The sequence below is a fragment of the Cupressus sempervirens genome, chromosome 6 (genome assembly GCF_028749045.1).
Source record: "Cupressus sempervirens isolate cs-2001-9-10 chromosome 6, ASM2874904v1, whole genome shotgun sequence".
Lineage (NCBI taxonomy): Eukaryota > Viridiplantae > Streptophyta > Pinopsida > Cupressales > Cupressaceae > Cupressus > Cupressus sempervirens.
Window position 1 is genome coordinate 399,702,857 of NC_143123.1, and position 16,060 is coordinate 399,718,916.

The following is a 16,060-nucleotide window of genomic DNA, read 5'->3' on the forward strand; positions in this document are numbered from 1 at the left end:
TTTCTTGAAGATTTCCCTGATATAGTTGACTCCCCTAGCCAATATCAAGGATCATGAATCTTTATATGATGAAGATGTGGTGAGGAATTCAATGGAAAGGGTTGTTTTTAAAGAGAGAGGTAAGTAGGGTGATTTTATGAGATTAGAAAGAGAATTCAAAGAGATGGACCCCGACTTTCTAAGGTTTCATCTAGAGGAGATATTTTTTAAAAGAATTAAAAATATATTGAATTCTTATGAAGGTATTATGACACGAATGCCACAACTATCTAAGGATATAATAGAGAAGTAAGATCCAATGCATGCCATATATTCTCAAGGATATAAGCCAATTGAGAATCTCACTATTTATGTTGAGAGGGGAGAAGAAATTGAGTCTATTAAAAAGAAACCTATAAAGAAGAAGAAAATTATTCAAACTAGTGAAATTGTGAAGAGGTACCATACTAGGGAAGTGATTATTGAAGAGGTAAAATAATTTCATGAGATTAGAAAGTATCTCAAAGAGGAGAAAATGAGGAAGAAGTAGGGCTGACCATAAGTAGAAACATTAGAAATGTAGAAATCATATGTTATAAACATACAAGTTGAAAGGAGGGGTGACCAGCTGATTTGGAACCTAAATAATATTGGTAATTCAAAAGTAGTTGACATGTTGACACATCTTTCATATTTAGATTTAAAAAAAAAATTTAATTTGGAGAAGAGATATGTTGATAAAGAGCATGATCGTATTAATATTTCCAAAAACTATGAAGAAGAATTAATAAAAAATGCAATGATAGAAGAGATGATAAAATAATTAAATGATGTGATTTCCAATGTTCATCCCACTTGAAATATGGATTTCATTGTAGATATTTTTGTGACTCAAAATTTCATTCTTGATTTGAGTACTATACCAAGCTTTTGAGTCTTTTTGAGCCCCTTATAAGCACATTTTATTGCATGTGTACTTGGCTATCTTTGTGAGGCCCAAGAGGTGTTTTATATTTCTAAAAACTTGAATTCAGTATATCCATGCATTAATTAATGATAAATTTCCATTCTGAGTCATTCCGTGAAGTTTCATTTTCAGCAATGTTCAGATCTACATTTTTGCCATAGTGTCAAACAATGATAAGAAGCCCAATTTGCATTTGAATATCTTGGACCTAGTTATATTCCATTACTCACCACTTTAGCAGTGTTTATTAAACATATCATAGAACTCATGTTTCTATTTTCAAGTCATTTCAATATGTTTTGACTAGGTTTTAAATCCCACAAAGTTAACTATTTACAGTTGTCATGCTAATGTAAATTGTTCATAATTTTAGGAGGCCCTATTTGACTTGTTGTATCTTTGACCTAGTTGAACCTAATGATAAAATTCATTTTTCATTGTATTCTAGAGGTCGAATAGATTATATGTTCTAGATTTGAGGCTATGAAAAATCTATTTGATCAATTTTCAAACATGATTCCAAATTCAATTTTTAAAATTTTACTAGTGTCATAAAATGTAGATTGATTGGTAGCCTTGTTCAAGATGTCATTATTTTGACTCTATCATAGTTGAGATCAAATGGACTATACCACTATGTTTCACTCTGAAAATACTTAAGTGTGCCAGTTTCTAGGTCTTGATGAATCTATCTACACACTTTCATAGGTCCATTTTGTTTGAAAACATTAATGTTCTACCAGTGTTCCTAGCTCTGCAAATCCGAGTACCCTACTTTGACCACTTTCCAAATGAGCCCTATTATTCATCATGAGTCCAAATCACATATTTATACTTTCTTTGTTACAATGAACTAATGTCACAATTTTCATGCCCTCAAATGTCTTTGACATTTTTTGAAAGCCAAATCGAACACATTTTATGGTTTTCTAACATGTTTGTTTGTCAGTAGTTTTGAGAACACAACTTTGATGGTTAGTTCCTTTTGACTAATGTGTCATCATGACATAAAATTTGATAAGGTTTAAGAATGTGGAACAAAGGATTATTTCTATTTTTTTTAGAGCTCAGTTAGGAGTTTTAGTCAGATGGTAAAGTCAGCTCAAAGGCATCCTTGATAAAAAAGAAATTAGTTTTCATGGAGGGGTAGAGTGAATTTTTTAAAAGATGATGCAGTGCTGGATTTTGAATCAAATTAGTATGATGGATTAAATTGATCATTCTCAAGGGTTAGTTGTTTTAATTTGAATTTTTTTTAGCTAGACCCACTTTGGAACCCCACTGACTTCAAAGGATTGATAAATATATGGGGATTTACGATGTTATATGATATACATGTAACAAGATGTTCTCATCTTGATCTTTGAAGTACAATGATGTTTTTTATGCTTCTAAGATTAGAGGATCATAGTGGAATATTTGATTGTGTTTTTCCCATTTGGTGGGTCTTTACAAATGTAGCCAATAAGATACATGAAGGAGATCCATATTTGAAGAAGGGAAACACAACATCTCCCATCTCATCATCATCAGGAAGATGATCACTCCTATAAAGTTATAGATCTGAAGTTGTTGTAGTTCTTTTTTGAGCCCTCATTCACAAGATGGAATTTAAACCAAGGAGGAGACTCATAGAAATTGGGGAGAAGTATGAATCAAAGAGAATTAGAAGAGTCCATGTTTTGATTTAAATCCATTTTCTAGTTTGTATGATGCTCAATTGTGTAGAGATACAAATTGTAAGTGCACAAATGTTTTAACCCAAGAACATTGCTATGTTCCTTATGCCAACTACCAAATATGCCTATGTAAATGGTGATTTGGGGAGATATCATGTATGTCTCACAAGATCTATGAAACACACATTTTCATCTTGCAATAGAATGCACTATATTCTCCAAAAGGGGTAAAACAAATAGCTAAGTGCCATACCATGAGTGCCATGCTGTTGGGTATAGTCATTTTCAAGACACTTTCTTCTTTTTTCTCTCAAATAATTATGCTCATGTGTTTATCATAACTACTTTGTTTGTTTAAAATGCATATATATTTTCCTCCAAAGTAGTGTTGAGCTTCATAAGCTCAATGTCAATGTTAATGTCTTAGTCAATGGAGTTAGAGGCATATATCTGCAGAAGTCTCACCTTATCATTAAGAGTTTCACTTTTAGGGAGGAATCAAATGTAGAGAGTTGTACTAGAAAAAACTACAAGGAAGATGCTCTTGAGCACTCTTAAAGTAACTACTAATCTATGTTAGAGAGGGAAGCTATCTGAATCTTTCCAAATATGGACAAGTTTTAAATGATATTTGTAGAGTCTTGAGAGGAATTGGGGTGGCACATGATGTGAAGATACAATTCAAAATATTGGTCAAGTCATCAAGTATGCATGGGGCTAAATGTTGGGCATTCCAGTAGAGAGTATCCTACAAAGTTTGAGTTGTGTGTTAAAAAGGAGATCTACCTGTGTAGAAAAAGAAGGCACAATTATCTTTTGATGAGATCATTTGCATGCATAGGCCACAGATAATACTCCCTAGAGATGTTGAAGGGAGAGGCATAAATTGGAAATGCATAGAAACATGGAGACTGGTTAAAGATTAGGGAATACAAATGCAAATCAAAACTAGGCCTATCAATTATTTTAATTTCAATAGAGATGTTACTATCTAGGTTATTAGTTGAGATTTTTGAAGATCATTATCCCACATTGTTGATGTGTGGAAAGTTTTACTTATTTGTATATGGCAACATGCACTTTATAGCTATATCAAAGGTAGTACTCTTCTGAGACACAAGCCTCATGTCAAACTCAACTATTGGAATACTTTAGAATAACTAAGAGGGGGTGTCTGAATCAATATCCAAAGTCTACATGTATAAATAATACTTTTCACAACTTAGTGAACCCATGAGACATTCATACCCATGTATGCATCCATTAAGTAATTAATAAAACTTATATGTTACTATCAAATCAACTTGCAAAAATGTAAAGCATGAAACACAACAAATTCATCAGCACACTTGACATAGTGATTTACATGGAAACCCAATTTGGAAAAAGCCACTAGTAACATGCTCCTCCTTTTCACTCTTTTGAAGTGATGTCTTGCGAATGGCCAACCTTGTTAAAGGTTATAATACACACTATTAAATGTGATCTCATTAAGGGATTTCAATCATCCTATTAGAAGTGAGCCTTGTTAGAGGACTTTAGGTTATTCACTTGGAATGCCACCCAGTTCAAGGATTTATAAATGACTATTAGGTCAACCTTAATCCAAAGGATTTACCCTAGATTGATACAATTGTTAGAGAGTAATAATATGTCATGCCCAAAATACGAGGGCAAAAACACAAAAAAATTAAAAATTAAATTAATAATAATAAAGTTTACTAAAGTTTAAGAGTTGAATTTGCAAGTGCAAGAATAGTTTTACTACATACATCTTAAATTTATCATCATGAGAAGAAATCCATTTCTATAGTTAAATACTTGTTATTAAATTGGTATCAACTTTTGATTTCGTTATTTCATTAAGGTTACAATGATATTTTGAAATTGTTTAGAATAACAATATAAATTAAATATGACCAGGAAATAAGATAAATTGAATATCATAATCTACTAATCTAACATTAAATTTACTAAGATTTTAAAATTCTTATACTTACTAATAATATAATAAAAAGAAAAATAAACATATGTATATTTACTCAAAAAACTCTTAACTATAAATCAATAGTCAACTATTAAAAAATTTAATCATTTAAACATTAATCTTTAATCAAATTTAAAAACTTCAAATAAAAACTAAACCATAAAAATTTAACTATCATAAGTTCTAAACTAATCATAATTTATAACTAACCTTAAAAAAAAAATTTAAATAACAAATAAAACTAAACTAAAAGCTTGTTGGCATTATGATACATTTTTGTCATTAGTTACAACACTTATTGGATTTTGAATGCTTACCGAGCTCTCACCGGACATTCCTTTGTAAGCCAAGCTTTGCCTAGTTCTCAGTGTTTACCGAGTGATCGAGGTGAACAAAGAAGTCAGTGTTTACAGAGTGATCGAGGTGAACAAAGCAGCCAGTGTTTATCGAGTGTTCGAGGTAAAGAAAGGAATCAGTTTTGACCGAGTGAAGATGTACTTAGTATTGACCGAGAACTTCGTGATAACCGAGCTCCTGAGGTTATCAAAGAAATTAATTTTACCGAGCTCAGATGGTTATCAAGGAAACTAACTATCACCAAGTCACAAGGTTCTATCGAGTGTTTCCTTTGATCACCGAGCTACAGTTCAGATAGAAGTGTTCACCGAGTGACATCTCTTCTACTGAGTCTCCAGTGGTTACCGAGTTCAGAACTACTCGAAGTGTTTAGTATGGACCGTGCCTTCACTTCTATCGAGTGCATGACGATGCCGAGTAACGCAGTGGACGCCGAGTATCAGAAGGACACCGAGTCAGTTCAGTGAACCCGAGTTTTTACCTTGGGCCAACTTTGTATAGAGATTTGCACTTGTTTTTTTGGCCGACCTTGCATGTATTGTTTATTTGGATGGTATATATATGCAATGTATTGTGTCATTCAAATGTAATGGTAATGGTAATGGTAATGTAATGGTAATGGTAATGGTAATGTAATGGTAATGGTAATGGTAATGGTAATGAATGAAAATGCGAAAGTGTGAAAGAAATACATTCGTGTGAAAGTATGTGTGCTGAGTTGTGAAGGTATTTAGCAAGGTCAAGTTTTGGAGCAGAAAAGTTTTATCTATCACATCAAGGTGAATCAGAGCATAGTGGATCTTATCAGCAATCAGTTGTAATCAGATCCACTGTTTTATTCTAACACGTGAATCAATTTTTTGTAAATCCTTTAACAAGGTAGACTTAACAATCTTTTGTAAATCTCCTAACAGAGTGCATACTTTATTGTATGTTTGTAAATCCTCTAACAAGGTGGATCTAGAAATCCTTTGTGCTCCTAACAGGGCAGATCACCAGAAGTGGTCATTGTAAGCCTTAACTGGCCAACTTCATATTGCAGTAACGAAGCTTTGTGGGTTTCATCCCCACCCCAGTTTTACTTTCTATTTGGAAGGTTTCTGGGTCACCAAATCTGTGTGTTCAAGTGTTGCAAATGATTTTGTTTCATGCTTACAGTAGGTTACTTGGATGAATGGTGAATATATCAGTATGCAGTTTTATTGTTTTAAATTTGAAAAGTTACTGATTCACCCCTCCCCTCTCAGTAACTTGTCATATCTTGAATATTTCCAACAATTGGTATCAGAGCAATAAAGTTCTCAAGATAAAAGTTTCACAGCTTGAGCAAAGATCAAGGACAATGGAGATATTCAGACTTGACAAAACTATTGAGAATGAAAAGCTAGATCTGAAAATGGCCATGGCTCAACTCAATGAAGCAAAAGAGCATCTTTCACAATCCTTGAAAAGAAGAAAAGAACTTGCAAGGCAAATGAATGACCATCAGTATGTTGAAGAAAAGATTGAAGATCTCTCACCATCAAGTAGTTCAGATGAAGCTGACAAAGCAATCAAAGAACTTTTAGAAAAGAATGGATCTCTGCAGGAAGAATTAAGAAAGCTCAAAAGGGAACAAGAAATCCAGTCCATCAGGCTATGCGAAATCTTGGAGCAAAGGAACAAGGCAGCTGAAGACTTAGAGGTAAGGAATAATCAATCCTCTCAGCTTGAAAATCTTGTAACTCAATTATCTAATGCAAATGAAGAAATTATGAATCTAAGATCTGAGAATGAGAATTTGAGAAATGACTTAATTACTGAAAGGCAAATCAATGCAAGCTTACAAAGTGATCTAATCTCTAAAAAACAAGTCAATGAGAGAATGGTAAAATCTAAAAAGGACATGGATCAATTGAATCTGCAAAATGAAGAAAACTTTCATAAACAAAATGGTAAAGCAGGCCTTGGATACAAGGAAGAAGGTGAATCCTCCAAACAGGGTACTCAAAAGAATCAAAGACCTACTTGCAGCCATTGTGGTAAGTTAGGTCATACATCTAACAGATGTTGGAGCAATGGAAAAGGAAAATTTAATGGAAAGTGCTACAATTGCAATCAGCATGGACACAAAGCCAATGAATGCAAAGAGAAACCGAAATTTGAAGGTAAATGTCACAAATGCCAAAAGCAAGGTCATAAGGCATCACAATGCAAATCCAAATCATTTAATCTAGCTGAACAACTTGTCAAAGCAATATTTGGTTGGGACTACAACACTTGGTGCAGATGTCATTATTGTGGAGAATATGGTCATACTGGCATAAACTGTGCAAGGCATCACCTAAGAAAAAGGGATACCACTGTAAGATGTTATACATGTACAGAACTTGGTCATATATCTAAAAATTGCATGAACATAAAGAAAGTTGAGGATGAGCAAAAAATCAAAGTAGACAATATTTGAAAGCAAATGAAGCAGCAATGGATTCCTAAGTCTACCGAGCCAGATAATTCAAGTGATGGAATGGTCACTCAAGAAGTGAGTGACTCTACCATTTCCAATTAAGACTCATCAGGATAAGACCAGGACTGTATCTACAAAGCAATATCCTAAGTAGTCTTAGAATGAAAATATGATCAAATCAGTATTTCAGATACATCAGGATCATGGTCGGTACATGACCTTACCGAGCTCAGTTGGGTGCAATAAGGCTTCTTTCACCAAGTTGCACTTACCGAGCATGGTTGGTTCTTCTCTTACCGAGTTAAGGTTGGTTTAACCTATTTTCTTTTGGTCACCGAGTTGCAAAGTTTAAGCCGAGCTAGTGGATGACAGTCTGTCGATCACAGCTACCTCTGTACTGAACATTAATGGAAAATTTTTCATCAAAAAGGGCAGATTTTGACCTCATTTTTCATCACGAATTCGAGATTTACACACAAAAAAAGGCTTTCAAGCGAGTTCAAGCAATTTGAAGAGATTTTCCAGTGAAGTATTCTTACGAAACCTTTTTACTCACCGAGCAGCAATGGCATCCGCAAGCACCAACAGTAGCAAGGTGAAGAAGGGTTTCGAATTGCTTGTGAAGGGAACGGAATGGAAGGCACCTACGTTCAAGCTCGTTCCTGCCATCGCTGAATCGCTCGATCCCAATGGAGCTCAATCACAGATTCCACCCAAGGTACTCCTCGTGAATGACATTCACACTCATTTTAAGTGTGCTATTCAAGAAATAGAGACATTGGACATGGATAATGCCCTAGCGGAGTTATGTGTAAATGGTTCTCTCAAAATCGAGCACAAGCATTTGGAAACTAAAGGTTTGACTCACATCGCGCATATGCCTAGAAACTTCCAAACCAAATGGATTAGGTATATCTTGAGTCAAGTGCATAATGGTTAGTTGTGGTTGGAACAACCCATTTTGATAACCAAGAAGATGATTCACAAAATCACGGGTCTCCCGATGCTCAACAAAGCCAAAACCACCAAAACCCTAGGACGGGATGAGTTATAGAGGCAAACCCTAGCCGAGTGGGATGGTAGAGGTTTGAAGGTTAACACTATAATAGATCCGAAACTAAGATTTGGCATACATATTATTGCATATAAGTTATATAGTTCCAGCAGGTTAAATAGTGTACCGTGTGAAGCTGTGGATTTGGCCCTGAAAATTGTAAAGAAGAATCTTGAGTTTGATCTATCAGAAGTAATGTTGAAGCAGTTAAACAAGAACATGGACAGTATAAGGACATCAAAGAATAACCCCTATAAATTTGGATCTCTATTAATATGTTTACTATTTTATGTAAAAAAATTCTTTCCATCAAAGGGAACCGTAGAATGGAGAAAAGATGTTCCAATTTTGTATCAGATTAAAGAGTTTATAGCAGAGATGGGAGAAAATTTTGATAGTATCATGGATAACTATTTTGAAGACTTTAAGGAGAGGATGAATAACCGATTCAGAATTCCTCCTAGGCTTGTTGAAGAATATAAAGATGACGTATGTTTTATGGTTGACTGTGACAAGGTGTACATACAGGCAGTTAGACCCCAAGTTGCATGGGTGAAACCTCTTCCATATGAGGTAAATATTGATGAAACAAGGGATATCATTGAAGCATTGGTAAATGATCCAGTAGACCCAAGGCAACAAATTTTTGGTACTTATGATGAAGCAAAGGCCAGAATTGAACTGGAAATCAAAATTCCACAGGCCATCAGCAAAGGTAAGAGGAAAGTGGCCAAACTGAAAACTGCAATGGGTCCTCTTATGCTCACCGAGGGAAAAGGTGAAGATAAAGAAAGTGAAGAAGAAGAAGAAGGAGAAGAAGAATCAGAAGAAGAGCAATTGGCAAAGAAGAAAGGCAAGGTAATCATTACCAAGCCCAAGAAGCAGCCTACTGCAGTATTTACTCGGAGGACAAGAAAAGGTATTCAGGAACCTGTATTGGTCAAGCCTGCACCTACATTCAAGAAAAGGCTCAAATCATTGGAAGAAGGAGCTGGTATCACAAATTTCAAGGCATTGAAATTTGAGACAAGGACTGATGCAGAGAAAATGAAGATTGAGGAACTGGTACTTAACAAAATGGGAAAATGGAAATACTCCTCGGACCAGATTGCTCCTCATATCTCTAAAGAACTACTGGAGAGAGTACAGTCAAGATGGGAGTTAGCCACCAAGATGGTAAAAGATATATATGAGCAATCCATAAAGAATCTTCGGCCTAGTCTCACTGGAGCAGAGGTAAAATCTGAATTGAAAACCTATGAAGGTAAAATGATGATCAGATTCCACACTTGTTTGATTTTGATCAAAGATCTAGAGCATGTTGTAAATGATGCTACAAACATGTGGAAAAACATCTATCATCTACATAAGCCCAGTGTAGACTCAGTAGAAATAAAGGATGATGACAGCAGTAGCAGCAGTGATGAATCAGATAGCGCTCCATCCATCACAGTTACACCAGGAGAGTTGCATGCGATGATGGAAGAGAAAGAGGAAGAAGACAAAGAGGAAGAAGCTAAAGAGGAAGATAAGGAGGATGATCCGGTAAAAATTGCAGCAGCAGTTATTGCATCCCTTCCTCACTCCCCAGCTAAACTTGTGACATCATCAAGGTTGGAGTCAGCTTCAGTAGGTTCATCTACACCAGATTTACCATCTACACCTACCATATCTCAGCTCCAGGTATCATCAGTGGAAGTGACTACCACTTCGTCTACCGATCTGCACCCCTCTTCATCTACCGAGTTGGCCTCCTCGACTCCATCATCATCAGTTGGTATTGCTACCATGTGATTGAACTTTCGGCTGAAGTTCAAGTAGCTCTTTCCACCTACAAAATTTTGCAAGAGAATTGGGATAAGACTCTCCAGCTTATTCTTCAGGTACATTCAGAGTTCATCTCTCATTTTGGTGTTTCTATATAAGTATATATATTCTTTTATTCTTTGGCATTATTGTCAAAAAGGGGGAGATTATTGTTGGATATGTATACTATGGGTGAATAAGTGTTTTCGGAAAAATTGTACAAAGGAAGAGATATACAGCTCATGTAAATACTGTATGTACATTCTATGGGGGAGTTGTATATAAAGAAGCTATGTATATTCAGAATCAGTCATCAGCATGTCAGATAAATTTTGTCTCATAAGTGTTTTTGTCACTAATGCCAAAGGGGGAGATTGTTGGCATTATGATACATTTTTGCCATTAGTTACAACACTTATTGGATTCTGAATGCTTACCGAGCTCTCATCGGACATTCCTTTGTAAGCCAAGCTTTACCTAGTTCTCAGTGTTTACCGAGTAATCGAGGTGAACAAATAAGTCAGTGTTTACAGAGTGATCGAGGTGAACAAAGCAGCCAGTGTTTACCGAGTGTTTGAGGTAAAGAAAGGAATCAGTTTTGACCGAGTGAAGATGTACTTAGTATTGACTGAGAACTTTGTCATAATCGAGCTCCTAAGGTTATCAAGGAAATTAATTTTATCGAGCTCAGACAGTTATCAAGGAAACTAACTATCACCGAGTCACAAGGTTCTATCGAGTGTTTCCTTTGATCACCGAGCTACAGTTCAGATAGAAGTGTTCACTGAGTGACATCTCTTCTATCGAGTCTCCAATGGTTACCGAGTTTAGAACTACTTGAAGTGTTTAGTATGGACCGTGCCTTCACTTCTACCAAGTGCATGATGATGCCGAGTAACGCAGTGGACGCGGAGTATCAGAAGGACACCGAGTCAATTCAGTGAACCCGAGTTTTTACCTTGGGCCGACTTTGTATAGAGATTTGCACTTGTTGTTTTGGCCGACCTTGCATGTATTGTTTATTTGGATGGTATATATATGCAATGTATTGTATCATTCAAATGTAATGGTAATGGTAATGGTAATGTAATGGTAATGGTAATGGTAATGGTAATGAATGAAAATGTGAAAGTGTGAAAGAAATACATGCGTGCGAAAGTATGTGTGCTGAGTTGTGAAGGTATTTAGCAAGGTCAAGTTTTGGAGCAGAAAAGTTTTATCTATCACATCAAGGTGAATCAGAGTATAGCGGATCTTATCAGCAATCAGTTGTAATCAGATCCACTGTTTCATTCTAACAGGTGAATCAGTTTTTTGTAAATCCTTTAACAAGGTAGACTTAACAGTCTTTTGTAAATCTCCTAACAGAGTGCATACTTTATTGTATGTTTGTAAATCCTCTAACAAGGTGGATCTAGAAATCCTTTGTGCTCCTAACAGGGCAGATCACCAGAAGTGGTCATTGTAAGCCTTAACCGGCCAACTTCATACTGCAGTAACGAAGCTTTGTGGGTTTCATCCCCACCCCAGTTTTACTTTCTATTTGGAAGGTTTCTGGGTCACCAAATCTGTGTGTTCAAGTGTTGCAAATGATTTTGTTTCATGCTTACAGTAGGTTACTTGGATGAATGGTGAATATATCAGTATGTAGTTTTATTGTTTGAAATTTGAAAAGTTACTGATTCACCCCTCCCCTCTCAGTAACTTGTCATATCTTGAATATTTCCAACAAAGCTAACTAAAAATTTAAACTAAAACTAATTAATACAACTAACTAACTTAATAACTTAATAAAATTTACTAACATATACTAAATCCTAAAACTAACCTACTTACTAATAAACCCACTTATTCACCCCCTCCAAATATTACATCCCTTTTCTAAACTCATGCGCTTCCCAAAGTGCACACTTCCCTAGACTATACTCACATCAGTCTTGTCCCTCGCTTGCCATGCTTGAGTAGTCCTAGGTTGGGCGCTCAAAGGGGATGGATAAAGTGTTTGTTTTTAAAAAAAAATTTAAATTTGTTGACTTAACTAACTTCCCTCCCAAACATCTACCATCCACCAAACCTACTAAATGAAACTTATGTTATATTTTGTTTTCTTGGTCAAATAAGCCTACACCAAAGGGGATGGGAGCAGCATTAATGACTAAAATTTTTATAGGTAGACTTTAGGATATTCAGGATATTAAGTTATATAAGTTATTAACTTATGAAATTTTCTTGTTAGTATATTTTTTTAATTTCTAATTTAAATTTTAAGAATATTCTCAAGAATATCCTCTGTTGCAATGTGACATTTAATCCCAAGCCCATACAAAATCCAAAGGGATTTTGCTCTAGGAATGTATTATTATTTTTTTGGTGATATTTTTTTCTAAGTGTTGAAATTTTAAGAACTAAATGCATAAATATAAATATTTGTCTAAGTATGAATACCAATTTTATCTATTATTAAAAGGAGGGTATATATATATATATATATATATATATATATATATATATATATATATATATATATATATATATATATTTTAATGCTATTGAATTTTGCTAAACATAGTTAAGCCAAGAAATTAAATAACTTCTTTAAACAACATTGCAAGATTAATTTTTGTTTTCAATAATCACGAAAATGAATCTACGTTTATAACATAATTTTCATCTCAACATATATGAAAATTGAATTTTGCCTAATTGAATATCATCATTTCATCTTATTTTTTATATACATCCATATAACTGAAAAATACAAAAATCTCATGAGAAGCGATATTACTCAATCACTATTTTATTGACAACCTGATTCAAAGGCTCCATTAGGAAAGAACGAGGAAGAAAACCTGACATTGTTTCCATTATAACAATGTTTTTAAATAAGATTTACATAGGATTCCAATCCCAAAATGACAACAATCAAATTAAATTTCCTTCATGGCCCTTAATAAGAGACCCATTTCATTATCTGTAATACATTGCTAAGGTCATGGAGGAAATGAAAACTAACCAAGTGAGAAAAAAACATAACAAGAAAACTAAATCAAACATTCATATCCATAACTAGGTTTTCACAATAGGATTCAACATTGAATCAAAACCAGGGAGAGGTGGATTTTTTCAATAGGAGATGTCAAACACAACACCAAAATAGGTGCCCAATCAGGGCTATAACTCAAGAACTTTCGTTCTTCCATTCTTATGTGCCAAAACTCCTATGTAGTTTTTGCTAACAGGTAGTGGCCCATAACACCCTACCCTCTCTCCCTATTCTCATCCTGAGAAGAGACTCTACATTGTTGGAGTCCAACTAAATACCTTTCTCAAAATTGGCCACTTCTACCCTATCCAAGGGTGAGTAATTCCAAAACACCCATACAAAAAAACTTCAAAAATTCAAACAAAAACATGAAAGAAAACCATTCAAGAAAGCATGGATTCAATCTTTCCCAAGAACACCCAACATACATACAAGCATACCAATAAACAACACAATGGCATAAGCATGAACCAAACATGAAACATCATGAGAAACATGAACAACATGAACAAGGAGATGAAGAACTCCTACCTTCACAAAGAGGTTATGGTAAGATGAACAAATTGAGAAGAGATTTTCCTTCCTTGCCTTCAATATTCCAAGACTTCTCTCTAAAATTAGAGATTGGGTAACAAAAAAAACTACTCCAAAAAGGGCCTCTAAATAAGATCCAAACTCAACCACCAAAAAGGGCAATAACTTCCCCCACTCACCTAAAAATCTAGAAGTTTCTAACTCAACCAAACCTAATGTTAACCTCTAAGTGGAGTTGTGGTTATTCAACTCATGGTAACAACTTTCAATTTTCGCACTAAGGAAAAAATAGACTTTTTGAGTGACCTCAAAAGTCAACAAAAGGGGCTTGGGGGGTGGAAAATGCCCCCAAACCTTACCCATACCCCTTGGATATAAAGATTTCATGTTTTAAAGTCTTAGGAATTGATTTGGGAGCAAACAAATGCTAGGAATATTTAGGACCATCTAACAACTCCAAAATGCAGATTAAGCACTAATACAGATTCGAGTAACTAAACTTGATTAAAAAAAAATTAGTGAAAAGGGTCACTAACTTAGTCTGGCTTAGGTCCAAAGGTTACACAGTTAATCCTAGCTAGCATGCTAAAAAGCATAAAAAATTCATGAGTTTCAAGTGACACTATAAGAACATAGTTATGAACATTAACATTTATTGATCATAGAAAGATATATTCATACATCTCATGGTAAAAAATTAAGTTATGAACAACAAGGTTTCCATGAATGGCACATAGGGATCAGTTCTATTCCCTCGTCGAGTTCCTTGGCTAAAATATCCTGCACACTCATTGCACACATCAGTAGCCCCATAAAATCACATGCACATGTGTATATATGTATAAGAAAAATCACATAAATTAAAACATACATCTTTCAAATCAATCAGAGTTTCTCTCATCCTACTCATATTCTTAATCATTAAAATTTCATAATCAAAGTGTTAATCCTGCACTTACTTACTTCACCAACATACATGTTCATAAAACATTAAATGATGAACTCAAATATCTAAAAGTACACATCACACAACATGAAATAATATAATATGTTTAAAGCATCAGATAGTGTCTCAACATCACAAGTCATGAGTATCAAAATAATAATGTATCACTATGCTACGATGGGTCGGGGTGAGGCCTCACATAGTAAAGATTTGATCTAATACAACTTATAACTTCTCCTGTAGATTAAAAATCTCTATTTAGTTCGTAATTATACTTGGCCTTCATAATTTGTAGCTCTAACAACTTCTTCACCCTTCAAGCATTCATCTCTTTAAGCCTTCTTTCTTAACATGTCATTGTAGACTCTTCTCTTGAGTCACTTGATGAAGCAAAACCCATAAACTCCTCCTTCTTATGTTTTTGCACATGACAAATTTTGCCTCATGACTAGACTTTCCTATAAATAGGAAATTATGATATTTTCTTGATGATTTTCATCATCCAAATAATGGTTTTTGGATGGATTTGGTAGGATACAATGTATCTACCACATTTTTTTTGTTTTCTATAAAATTCTCCTATAATCCATTTGAATTTTCCTAAAACCAATTTACATCAAATTTTGTCCCACCAGCTCATCAACCTTGTCTTCCTCTTGGTTCACAAGTTTCAAGAAAACAAACTTGTTAGCTTAGATTCAGGTGAATCTTTGATCTTTAACATAATGCAGCAACTCAACATTATCAACCTTTTGATTTTCAACACATAGTATGTTGCTCGACATCAAGTGCAAAATCACTTAGCATCAACTAAAGTTTACTAATGTTTGGCATCAACTAAACTTTACTCAGCATCAACTATCTTACTTGGCATCCACTAGAATTTTCTTTCACTCGGGTCCAACTACCTTTTTTCTTAACTTGCATTGACTTTGCTCAAGACCTGTTATCCACTCGATCAAGCTTGACAGACAAACTTTTTGTAACTTGTTCTTCCATAATTTCTAAATGTAGCCATCATTTTGTAGCCTTAAGTAGATCATCAATACATCATGTCATCACTGTCTTAACTGATCCCCATACTTATTACATAATCATAACTTAAGCTTTCCTCTAGGTGCTATTGTTACCTCTTATTGATCAAATCCTCTTCATTAATCAACTAAGTGATTGTACTTGAATCTTATAAGTAGTTTTTGTACCAATAAATAGTAGGTTTGACATCAGTGACAAAACAATGACTGAAACACATAGTCTTTTTC